Raw genomic sequence first — 13,142 nt, forward strand, 5'->3', positions numbered from 1 at the left:
TAACTAAGAAAAGTACTTACTTTTTGCTGTGAGATATGGATTAGAACAAGAGCAAAACAGGCATACAACTTAAAAGGGAAAAAAAAGAAAGTTTACTGACAAACCACAATATTAAGAACACCAGAATAAACTTCCAGAAAAACCTTTCCATCCCCTATCTACCCACTATTCCCTTGTTCACATGACAACAGAGACAAAAACTCTGGAACTTTGATGGTTAAAACAGTCCCAATTCTTGCTAGTCTTTTCACCAGTCTTTATAGAGAAACAGAAGTTTCTTCCTGTTAATTTATGGAGTTTCTCACAAGAAAACTATTTTTGTTATAGTTTTCTATTGCCCTAATGTTAGCTGCTCAGAGCTGCTATTATTAGAGTTCACTCCTCCCATTTTCACATCACTCTGAAGTATGTATGGGCCATGAGTCTAGAGATAGCATTTTTAAGGATAAGTTATTCAAAGGCAAAAAAAGTCTTCTTCATCTGTTTCTGTGAGCTTCACCAGAAAACAGTTTTCTCATTGCCTCTCAAGGCTTCAAATCTCCCAACAGTTTTCTCATGGCCTCTCAAGGCTCTTAATCTCCCAGCACTTCACTATACTATAATTACTCTTTACTCAAATTTACACTTTGAACACTATTCCTCTCTAGATCCTGTATCATGAATTAAAGGAGTTCTTTTCAGGACTTCATTGTCCATCTCCATAGTTTTAACAGAAAGATATTTCAGCTTAATTAAAGCATCTTCTTAATTCTCTACCTTTCCTGAAACTTCTTTTCTTTCCTGTCACTGGTAGTTTATAAAGTCTCTTTTCATGTTGATCTCTCTCTCTCTCTCTCTGGATAAAAAGATTAATCCGCAAGTTTTATCTGGGTAATGAAAGAGTTAACATCTTGCCCAGGCTTTTGTAGATGATTCGGAGATCTCTGCCGAACAGGAGCTGGAGCCGTCTGCGATGGAAAGTTCCTCATGGCTGCTCTGGAACGTGTAGTCACTGCTCCAACCCGCTGCAAGTCCAGGGCCTCTCTCTTTCTTCACTGGGCAGTTTCTAGTGAATTAGTTACAGCAAAACCTGCAGCCGAGCCAGAGATCGGCTCGGCCCAGCCCGGGCCCGAGGAAAACCTTCCCCAGGCCCCGCCATCTCCCGGCCGGGAGACGGGGCAGGCCCGGCCCCATCCCCGCCCGGCCGCATGGCCTGGGCAGGGAATGGGAGGCCTGGAGCTCTGTCACCCTTCACAGCCAGAAAAAGAGAACCCAGAGAGCTCTGCTTTTACATTTTTAAGGTAGGGTTCACAAGTTGATCTCACTTTTCAATGGCCTAAACTGCTGTCAATTCCCAGCAATGACCGATAATTGGTCAGGAGAAAAGACTCCAAGCACTTCCCAGCAACTCCAACTCCCTTAAAGGTAAAGTAACTCCATGACAAGTGAAGAGCTCTGTGTGTTAGGGGTACACATACCCAAATCTGACGTGACTTGGTTTTGAGCTGAACATGTTTTTGCACTCTATGATTATATAACTGACATATTAGTTATTAAACTTACCTTGTGCTATTGTATGCATTGATTTTACGCAAGCATGTTACTGATTCCCAAAAGGGCACTGAAAGGGGTTTCTGTCAGGAATACTCTGTTGGCTAGGGATAACAGCAGGCCTGCTTTCTTTGGAGCTTATCTTCATGTTGTGCTGTTTTGGAATCTGGTAAAGGCATAGACAACCGTGGATGTGAAGGGAAGAGCTGGGAAAAGTACAGCATGTGCTGTACATCAAGGTACAAGCTTTCTGTGTATCAAGGTGTTTCAAACCATGTGGTTTTGGAACACAAATGATTCTGTCAGTGGTAGGAAATTTTTGCTTGGGGCTCTCACTACTTAGGGCTGTCACTGCTTGGGGCTGCAACGGTACATCATCTGAACCATGAAATCAAGAGGTGACTTCAGTGACTTCAAGGACTTCAAGAAACCACTTCAACCCCTTTTCTGCTTGCACTTCCAGTCAACTTCGGACTTCTTGCTCGGCCTTGCATTTCTTTTTACAAAGCTTCCTTCTTAGGCTACTTGTTGGCTAAAAACTATGAAAACAAGATCAGAAGGTTTAATTCTCTGAGCAGACGTTAGGCTTTTGAGAAGCAACCAAGAGGCCAGCCGGAAGAAGCACACTTGCTCTTAGTCATAGCCTTGGGGCCCAGAAGTGGTGTTTGCTTTGCTTTCTTGACATCCTTCTTCCTTCCCAGGCTTTTCCTTGGCCTAGGGAGTTGCAGATGAGTGCATTTGCTGAGCTCCCCTGGCAAGCCTGGAGCAATGCAGCACGCACTGAAAGGATTTCTTTGCCTGCTTTATGACTGAGGGCAATTTCCCAGGCTCCTCTTTTGCATCGGCTGGACACAAGATTGGGTTCCCAGGCACAACGTCAGCAGCAAAGGCAGAGCAGCTGCTATGGTGAGGTCAAGGGAGCGCTGCCACGTCACAGTGCTGTCAGCACGGCATTGTCCCGGTGCGCGCAAGGCCCGCTTGTTCCAGAGCAGCTCTTGCGCTTGTGAGCAAGGAGTTCTCAGCAGACAGCCTGCACCCCAAGAGGAGTCCCGCACAGCACTGCTAAAATGATCGGGCGAGTCTGTGCCGTGGTTTGCACTGTTTTTTCTGTGGCATATTCTGGCTACTACGTGACTAACTTGACGCGTAAGGAAAGCTCACTCCTGGGGGGAACATCTCCTTGCCTTGTGCTTCACTCTGCTCCTTATGCCCATGGAGGGAGCCGCTATATCTGGCAGCAAAATTGCCATTAAGATGCCAGCTTTACTTTGGTGAAGCTCCTGCCAGGGGCATCAGCTGCAAAGGGAGTGTCTGTCCCTGCTGCAGGGTGGAGAGTATTTGCAATGGAAGCTGCTGCGGCCACGCTCTCCCGTGGAGAGAGTGCGTGATAGCGCAGTCTGTCATTTCCTCAGCTTGCTGCTTCAAGCTGCAAATTGCAGACTCAAAGGAGAGATGCTCAGTAGTACCTGTAAAAACTCCGGGCTTCTCTCCAGGGCAGAGGGAAAGCGTCTTTTGCTCCAGCTCCTGCTGTGAGAAGCCTGGGCTGTGTGGCTTGAGCCTTTCTGGTGTGCCAAGAGAGCGATTCCCTTGGCCACCAAGCGCAAACTCCAAAGCAGTTAGGCTTTGCTGCTGAAGCCGGGAGCTGTTCCTGGGCTGCTCCAGCAGAGAGCTGCCACAGCCAAGGGGCCCTTTGGGACTGCTTGGCTGGGCTAGTGTCTTCAGCCAATGCATGGGAATCCCTGCATGCAATTGATGTGAAAAGCTGCTTGTGCTTCTGGGCAGAACAGAAGCTCTAGCTGTTAAAGAACAGCTGGCATTTCCATGCCTCTGTTTCTATTTCTCTCCTGGCAAAAGAGGCCCAAATGTAGACAGAGCCTAGCATGGTGTCCTTGTTGTTCACTTGCTTGCTTGCTTGCTTGCTGTGGGACAGAGCTCTTGCTCCCGATGGGAGGGATGTTGGGGAAGCAAAATGCTCTCTGTTGGGACTGACTTGTCTTGTGGGAGTTGCCAGCACAGGCGCTTCTCTGAGGGCCTCTGCTTCCTTTCCCCTTGCTGGCTGCAGGTCACTTCACCCACGCATGGAGATAAGCCTGTCCTTTGGTGAGCGAGTGGCAAAGGAGCCTCTGACCTTGCTGGCGTGTAAGAATTGTGCAGCGAGCTGCACAATTCAGGGGAGGCTGAAGGAAAGCCCAGCTGCCTGTTGGTGTCAGCGGGAGCAAAGGCAGCACTGGCTCTTTCCTAATTTTCCGGTGAAGAGCCTTTCAAGAGAGGAAAGCCAAGGGTGTGTCTTGGTTCTAGAAGACAGGTGTCTGTTAGGGAGAGCAGGAGCCTCCCTTGGAATGAAAGAATGTAGACCCCCTCCCTCCAAATTATTATAAATTTGAAATCAAGGGTGCTTTCAGGCAGAGATCTGGGGATAGGAGTAACAGTTCTCTTAAAAACGAGATTCACTTAATAAATTATAAAAAGAATTTAATATAAACAAAAGACAATTAGGAGACAAAAGAAATAAAGCAAAGGGTTAAAATGGCCGGGTGCCCTGGTGGGTTACCAGAAACACACCTGGTATCTCAGGAGTGTCCTTTTTATCCCATCCTTGCTGTGAGAGGTTAATGCATATTCAAGCATGTCCGCTCCCTGGTTCCACCTTCTTGGATCATGTTATTTTCTGCTGGTCAGCATAATTTTTGCTGGTTATCGTTATTCTAGCTGGTCAGCATTATTCCGGAGTTTTTGGTTTCCTTTCTGCTGCAGATGGTCACTTGTTGATAAGAGTCCAGGCCCCTTATACTTCCTCAGAGAGCAGATGGGCTTCGTATCTTTCCCCCTTGCCAACGTCCTGGTACCGGCTTTTTGGTAACTGTTTGCTCTCCATTTCCTGCTGCTGATAATAGCCTGTTTTCCACAGCTTGATCCTCCCATGGTCTTGCCTATTGGAGTTATCTTGCCTTCTCCAGATGAGACATATCCTTACCATTCAGAATTCCTATCTAAGCCTGTAACTTGCTAAGAGAAAAGAATATAGTGAAAGCATTGTTGTGAATTCATGTTGTAAATATTGGCTTTTCACAATTATTCTGATAAATACATTATATGCTTTCACTATATTCTTTTCTCTCTTAGCAAGTTATAGGCTTAGATAGGAATTCTGAATGGTAAAGATATGTCTCATCTGGAGAAGGCAAGATAACTCCAACAGACAAGACAATGGGAGGATCAAGCTGTGGAAAACAGGCTATTATCAGCAGCAGGAAATGGAGAGCAAACGGTTACCAAAAAGCCGGTACCAGGACGTTGGCAAGGGGGAAAGATACGAAGCCCATCTGCTCTCTGAGGAAGTATAAGGGGCCTGGACTCTTATGAACAAGTGACCATCTGCAGCAGAAAGGAAACCAAAAACTCCGGAATAATGCTGACCAGCTAGACCAGCAAAAATTATGCTGACCAGCAGAAAATAAAATTGAAAAAACATGATCCAAGAAGGTGGAACCAGGGAGGGGATATGCTTGAATATGCATTAACCTCTCGCAGCAAGGATGGGATAAAAAGGACACTCCTGAAATACCAGGTGTGCTCTTGGCAGCGCACCAAGGCACCCGGCCGTATCTCTTTGCTTTACTTTATGTCTCTTATTGTCTTTATTAAACATTTTTAAAATTTTACAGGAGTGAACTTCGTTTTTTACAGCATATAATATATTTATCAGAATAATTGTGAAAAGCCAATATTTACAACATGAATTCACAACAGTTCTTTACTAGTATAACCAGGCAAACAAACAAACAATAACTACAGCAATAACAAGAAAACAGAACCAGGGGCCCCGTGACAGCTTTTCTCGGCTGAGACAGGAAGGGATGGAGGAGAGGCTTTGTTTCACAAACCCCCTCGGGCAGGCAGTCCCGGTGCTCCTGCAGGGCTCCGAGGAACAGTCGGCAGGAACAGCAAGGATGAGCTGAGATCTTGGGCCGGTGGCTGACGTGTATCAGCAGCTCTGCGGTGGTGCCTGGCACTGCCACACGTCCCGGCAGGACAGGGGGTGTGAGGCCACCAACAAAGAGGGAAGAAGGAGAAGAAGCAGCAGCTCCGTCTGGGTGATGGCAAAATTCCCTTCTCTCCACCGCAGCAGCTCCGTGACCCAGCACACGAACGTCCTTCCCCGAAAACCGAAGAAGAACCAGCCCAAAAACTGTCCCCACCCTCCTTTTCTGCCCCCTTCCCCCCCTGGGCCCGGCCACTCATTGTCCTTTGTCGAGCACCCCTAAGTACCGGTAGTTAGGTTGTCCCAGCACATAATGGGTAAAATTCCCCGGGCAGGCCAGAAGGACAAAACAAAACAAAACAAAAAAAAAAAAAGGATACCTAACCCTCAACACTATCCACCCCAAATTTTTTCCCATACCAAAATGTTACATCAAATATTAAACCTTTAAATTATACACGAACACATACTACTTTAACTATATACATATTGTTATAAATGCAACGGCAAAATATGATTAATATAGACAGCGATTTATTATAAAACAATTTCAATCACAAACGGGAGAAAAAAAACACAATAAAATAGATCAGCGCAGCTCTGGGTGGACAGGGGTCTATACCCAGAGGTACAGATTTACCCAAATCCACACGGAGGGTAGAATGTCCAGGGTTTTTATAGGGGTTTTGTGCCCTGAGGCCACAACTCCGAGCAGTCACTGTTCAACAAAGCGTCTTGATAGTTGGTTGAATGGATTTCCTGGAACCGGCGAACTGAATCAATAGTGGGGCAGAGTCTCCTCATATGTAAAAAGGTCTTGGGTGTTCCTTGATTTCATCTTGGTTTGGGCCATCACAACGGAGTGGTTGGCTCCGGTGTTGGAGCCGAAGAATATCTCGGCTGGGCTTGTTTCTTTGTCCAGCCTGATGGCCCGTGTCCTGCTTATTCTTTTAGGTTGATGGGCGCCGGCTAGGATCGTTATCCCGGTGCTGGCTAGAATTGTTATCTCTAAAATGGATGTTTGCGGCTGGACCTAGGGAGGAATCCTTGGCCACACTATATTTTATATTCTCTCATGTTATTATAACTACAGATATATTTATTTAGGTCTTTACGAATTTTTATTCATAACTATATTTATTACAGTCCCCTGCCAAATACTTCATCACATTAAAAATTCATATTATTTTATTCAATCCTACAGAGGGAGGAGTGTGAGAATAACCACATTCACCTTCCTCCCAGTCTGATATTTTGCTTTCAGGATCTAACTCATCTTCATCTCTGGAGAAACAGAATACTTGGTCAAATTGTAAACATACCGGTCATCATCACTTTTTAACAAATCTAAAATTATTGGTTCATTACTAAAGGAGGCCTTTTCTTCGTGTTTTAAAATTTTACTTTCCTAATATAATTTTCCTTCTATAGTGCACGTTTTTAAGTTTGCTTTATTGTAACATATAGGATTGATTTTGTAATATGCTACAAAGGTGGATTGTCTTTTTCTTCTGATCTAGACGGTTTTATTACATTGACTACAAATTGAAATTTGAGGAATCCCTCCCACTTCTCTCTTGTACCTGAAGTGGGTAGTTTTGATCTTTTATCTTTCAGGAGTTTGAAACTGCCCATCCTTAAAACTTGCCCCTGAGCGGTAACACCAAACCTCCTCCTTTAATTTACAGATATTATACTGAGTGCCGTTGGAAAAACACATCCCCTTTTGCAGTTCTGGAGGACAGTCAATCTTTCGTCCGGTTTCTGTGGCAGTCTGACACTGCTCACACTTCCCCAGGGGACTCTCCCCCAGAGGTACCTCGGGACTCATTCCCTCGGCCAAGCACATGGCTAGGTTCAGGACTATCAGGATTCCCCACCATTGCATCGCTCTGCCTTGCCCTTCGCCCGTATAGGAACATACGGCGGGGATTACCATCTTCTCAGCAGCAGGGACTTTCTTCAGGGGCCCTTGTCCTTAAGGCGTACCTTCTTTTGAAAGTAGCCCACCGAGACGATTTAGTTGGGTCTGTCCTACACGGTACTTTAAACTTTAATTGTTTTTCGGCACTCGATTTCTAAAGCCTTGGCTTTGGAATCTAACGGCCTCTTTACCCTTTTTGGAACAATAGGAACCACTCAGGAGAGTTTAGTTCCAAGGACCCCGCCCGGGTGGCAAGTGTTAAGAAACGGCTAGTCTCCTCCTGTTCTTTCTCTAGACACTTTGTGCACAATCCTTTAGGTTTGTACCCTCTTAAACAGTGGGCTACCCAAATCTGTTTACAACAAGCACACTCGAAGTGGATAAATGGAAAACAATCACAATCAGGATTAATACAACTTATCTGGTCGTTACTTGTCATTTGTGATGACGCCGGAGTTTGATTTTCAGTTCTCCCGGAGGTGTGGTGACTTTCCACTTGGAGGAGTTGTAATCTGTTACTTTTTTTCACTCGAGGTGAGCGTGTCCAGCCCCTTTCTGCAGTCCGGACAGCTGTGTCTGTGGTCAGGAGGACGAGAAACTGTCCTTCCCAGTGAGGGTTGAGGGGGAGCTCCTTCTAAGCTTTGATCAGGACTTTATCCCCAGGCTGTATTTGGTGTATGGCAAATCCCAGTGTTGTGCTTTGGGTAATCAGTCCTTTTTTCCGCAGATTGGTTAACAAAGCCGCTCGTTTTGCCTCTTTGTCTGCCAGGTTGTTACCTCGGGTGTGGAACTGCCATCCCGTTTGGTGTCCTTTTACATGGACAACTGATATTTCTTTCAGTTTTCTGACAGCCTGTAGAATTTGTCGAATGATTTCCCCGTGGATTAACCCTTTTCCTTTTTTATTTATCAGACCTCTTTCTTCCCAAATTTTCCTAAAAGTATGTACTACTCCAAAAGCATACCGTGAATCTGTATAGATGATCCCCCTCTCTCTTTTCAATCCCTGGAGGGCTCTCAGGAGAGCATAAAGCTCGCAAGCTTGTGCAGACCATCTTGCTTTCAGGGGGCCTGATTCCACAATGTCTCCTGATATGCCATTCACTATAGCATATCCTGACTTTCTTTTTCCCTCAACAACTTTCGAGGATCCACTTTTCTCCTCCTTCTAACTCCTGATTTTCTAAATCTGGTCTAACTTTAGTTTGCAATTCTACAGTTTCAATGCAATCGTGTAATAGTTTTTCTGTTGGTTCCTCAATCAGGAACTGCGCCGGATTCTGCGCAGTAGTGGTTCTTAATTCTAAACCAGGCGAGCTGATTAAGATAGCTTCATATTTCAGAAACCTCGAATCGGTTAACCACTTTTCCGCTTTTTGTTGTAAGATATTTCTTACATCATGTGGGGTGTAGACTATCAAGGGAGCTCCGAAAGTTACCTTTTTTGCTTCCCCTACCAATAAAGCCACTGCCACAATTGCTTGCAAACAAGTAGGCCAACCCTGACTAACCGGCTCTAAAATTTTCGAGAGAAACCCTATGGGCTTTCTCTTTTCTGCCCACTCCTGGGTCAGAACTCCTTGTGCTGCTTGTCTATTCACATCCATGAATAACTGAAATTCTTTATTGGTATCCGGTAAAGTTAGTACGGGGGCAGTTATGAGGGCATCTTTTAATTTCTGAAAATTAAATTCATCTTGCTCAGTCCATTTCAACCTGTCAGTGTTTAATCTTTCATACAAAAATTTCACTCTTTCACTGAAACCTTCAATCCATTGTTTGCAATATCCCAAGAGCCCTAAAAATTGCCTAATTTGTCTTTTTGTTTTAGGTGCAGGGAGTGCAAGAATCCCGGCTACCCTCTCAGGGTCTAATTTCTTTTTTCCCTGAGATATCAAATGGCTAAGATATTTTATTTCGGGCTCCGTGAATTGCAGTTTGGATTTTGATACTTTCAACCCCTTTTGTCTCAAAAAGTTTAACAAAGCAATCGTGCTTCTCCTCACTTTTTCTTCAGTTGTTCCAGCTATCAATAGGTCATCAACATACTGCAGGAGCTTTGTCCTGCCCTCAGGAACAAATTGCGTTAGCAGTTATTCCAAAGCCTGCCCGAAAAGGTTCGGGGATTCCACAAAGCCCTGAGGGAAGACTGTCCACCTTAGTTGTTGTTTTCAGTTTGTGTCTGGGTCTTCCCACTGAAAGGCGAAATAATTTCTACTCTTTTCATCCAGAGGGCAAGTATAAAAAGCATTTTTTTAAATCGATTACACTGTACCATACATCTTCAGGTGAGAGCCTGTTCAGTAAAGTGTAAGGATTGGCCACCACCGGGAACCTGGTTCGGGTTCTAGCATTTATGGCTCTGAGGTCCTGAACCAATTGGAAACTGCCATCTGTTTTTCTTACAGCCAGGATGGGGGTGTTATGCTGAGACATACAGGGTTCCAGGGTACCCCCTTTAAGGAGGTCGTCAATTACTTGTTTCAATCCCCTTCTCCCTTCCATTGGGATGGGGTATTGTTTGATCCTTACAGGGTCTTCAGGGTCCTTGATTTCTATTTTAATAGGCTTGATATCTAATTTCCCTATTTCCCCTTTTGAGTGCCACACTCTAGGGTTAATTTCTTCTTCGTCTTTGGGAGTCAGTTTGAATATTTTTATTACTAATTCAGAGTTTTTAACAACGATATTAATTCTTAATGCAACAATCATGGCTCTTCTTAATAAATTATAATCTGCTTCTTCTACAAGCAATAAATTTCCTAAACAAATTTTATTTTCCAATTCTATTTCCACATTCTCTATTACAGATACTTTGAAAGGATCCCCCTTGGCTCCAATTACAAAAACCTTTCCCCTGCTTGTCACACACCCCTCTGGCAATTTTTGCAGAGTACTTCTCTCTGCTCTAGTGTCCACTAAAAAGCTTACCTCCTGCCGCTGGGGACTCACTTTTAATTTTATCAAGGGCTCCTTGGATGTTCTTGTCCCCAAATTAAAGAGCCCCTGACAGCTCTAATCTTCTTGAAAAATATTTTCATCTTTTATTCTTTGCATGCAGTCCCGCTGAATGTGTCTTACCTTCTTACAGTAGTAACATTCGGGAAGCTCTCTCCGCGGGGTAGGGGCTGCCTTGTGAGTGCCTTTCTATTTTCTAGGTAGTGTTTTAAACTTACCTTGTGTTTGTTCTTGCTTTTGGACTTCTTTGACCGCAGCTACCAAAACCTTAGCTGGCAGTCTCTGTTTTTCATCCTCCCTTCTCATATATACCTTTTGAGCTTCCCTCAGAAGCTCCTGGAGGCTTTTATCTTGCCACCCATCAATCTTTTCCAATTTCCTCTTAATGTCTTCCCAGGATTTGGCAACAAATTGTGTTTTTAGTAAGACCTCCCCCACGGGAGAGTTCGGGTCAGTTCCAGAGTAGATCTGAAAACTTCGCCGCAACCTCTCTACCCATTCCGTGGGCGATTCCTCCTTCTCTTGACATTCCCCGAACACTTTACTAATGTTTTGACCTCGGGGAACTGCCTCCTTTATTCTCTGAACAATCATGTTTCTTAAATCCATCATGCTCTGCTTGCCCTCCTTCGTCTGGGCATTCCAGCTCGGGCTCACGCTAGGCCATTTCTGGTCACCTGGTGTCCCCTGTGGACTGCGTCGGTCTCAGTCTCTGATACCAGCTTGCTTAATCATTTCTCTTTCCTCTTGATTAATAAGCGATCTCAGGATGGCCATAAGATCATCGTATGTGTAAATACTACTTCTTAAAAAGTCATCCAGCCTTTCAGCCACACCAAAGGATCATCTAACAATCGCCCCATCTCCTTTTTAAACGCTCGCACATCCCCGGAGTTAAGGGGAACATTCACAAATCTAATCACTCCCGGGGCTGTCGGTACTTCCCTGAGAGGGAACAACCAGTGCTCATTCTCACTACTCTCTCCCCCCTCCTTGCCCATCATTTTTTGCTTTCAAACGAGTTCTACTTGCAGGAGGAGAACTGAGGTTTGTGGGGGTTTTCCCTTTTGTTGATTGTGGGAACTCTGCCGCCACCCAGTTACTGGGAGAGATCCCCCCCGGTATATGGGAGGGTCCTGGTTGTGGCGGCCGGACCGGCAGGGATGGATAGAGCTGTCCCCAGCCTTGTGCCGGAGAAACCTCTGAAGAGACTCCTGTGGCTACAGTGTTTGCAGGCGGGGAAAGGGGAAGGGCTGCCGGCATCGCTGCCGGCACCGAGTCTCCCGCTTGAGACACAAGCATCTCAGTGGGTTGGTCTTGGGGGCCCGAAGGTGCTGAAGGCACCACTTGATCTGGGGAGGAAGGCTCAGCCGGTCCATGATACGGGGGAGGTAAGTGGTCGAGGGGTTCCCAGGATTCAGTTTTCGACTCACGTTTTTTCTTTTTGTTTCATTGGGAACAGCCCTACCCTGGCGCTTAACCAGAGCTTAGCATATTCCCTCTCCTCGGGGTCCGAGGGGTCCTTGTTCTCCACATAGGAGAACAACTTACTACACGTCTATTTTTCAAATGTGCCTAACACTGGCTAAGTAAGGTGATTTCTCAACTCCTGTCCTCCCCAAACTTCTGTAAAATAATGTATTAATTTTTCTTTCGATTTCCCTTTCCTCAGGGGACGATCTTCCCAGTGTTTTAACATCCACCCCAAGGGACTTTCCAGCGGGATGTCTAGTGATCCCTCCTCCGGATCGGAGGGATTTTTCCCTGTGCTCTTTCTTTGTAGCTTACTTTTTCTCTGCTCCATACTTCGCAAATATATAGTTTCTTACCTATCCTCGACTCTTCTGCGAGTCTGTTCCTAGTACTCTGCCCCATGTTTATTAAAAATGTCTTACCTTCTCTATGAGTCCTTTTTATTTCTGCGTTGTATCCGTTCCGCTTTTACCCGAGAAATCAGAGTTCGCTAATACTCACCTCTCAGCTAGCTGAGCTGGGGTCTCTTGTATTTAGCACTCCGATCCTCCTTTGGACCTTTTACCTAGGTCCGTTGGCTGAAAGGGTTTACCAATTCCCGAGCCAAACAGGACGTATTCTTCCCCTTTAGCCCCTTGTGATCAGTCCCCCAAGACGCCCTTTTGTCTCAGGTTTTTACAAGTGTGTAAGAGATAACTTTATCACAACAAATCGCTTCCTTCGCGGCCAGCCAATTCCCTCGCGGGACGATGGAAACGCGACCTTGAAGTCCGCACTCGCTCCGTGATCAGATCACGTCTCACACACTCGCCCGATCACCTTGCTCAACCAGCAGTACTTACAGCTATTTTCCTGCGTGGATGTCTTTGTGCACACAGACGTTTTACGAGCAAAGCAAGCCGCGGCTTCCTGAAGGCTCCGTGCCTTCCCGAGCTCTCTGTTCCGGATCCGTCTCCTTTTTATTGTGGTTTTATCTCAGTCTAAATTTAGTTTGGAAGTCGGAACGAGCTGCGGGGGTTCTCAACTCACCAGGCCGCTGAAATCAGCGGGGGTACCCATCCTGGGCAGTGAGATTCCCCGCAGATTCTCCGATCCGAGTCACGGCACCAAATCTGTTATAAATGCAACGGCAAAATATGATTAATATAGACAGCGATTTATTATAAAACAATTTCAATCACAAACGGGAGAAAAAAAACACAATAAAATAGATCAGCGCAGCGCTGGGTGGACAGGGGTCTATACCCAGAGGTACAGATTTACCCAAATCCACAC

General features: G+C 45.5%; 1 pseudogene across 1 annotated transcript; it reads right to left on the reverse strand.

The window, feature by feature from the left end:
- Positions 1–6,270: 6,270 nt before the first annotated feature.
- Positions 6,271–11,073, reverse strand: LOC147648211 (uncharacterized; annotated as a pseudogene). Its single transcript, XR_015280705.1, has one exon. The product of XR_015280705.1 is annotated as an uncharacterized LOC147648211 (transcript).
- Between the last annotated feature and the right edge of the window lie 2,069 nt (positions 11,074–13,142).

The sequence above is a fragment of the Cyanistes caeruleus genome, chromosome Z (genome assembly GCF_971803275.1).
Source record: "Cyanistes caeruleus chromosome Z, bCyaCae1.hap1.1, whole genome shotgun sequence".
Taxonomy (NCBI): Eukaryota; Metazoa; Chordata; class Aves; order Passeriformes; family Paridae; genus Cyanistes; species Cyanistes caeruleus.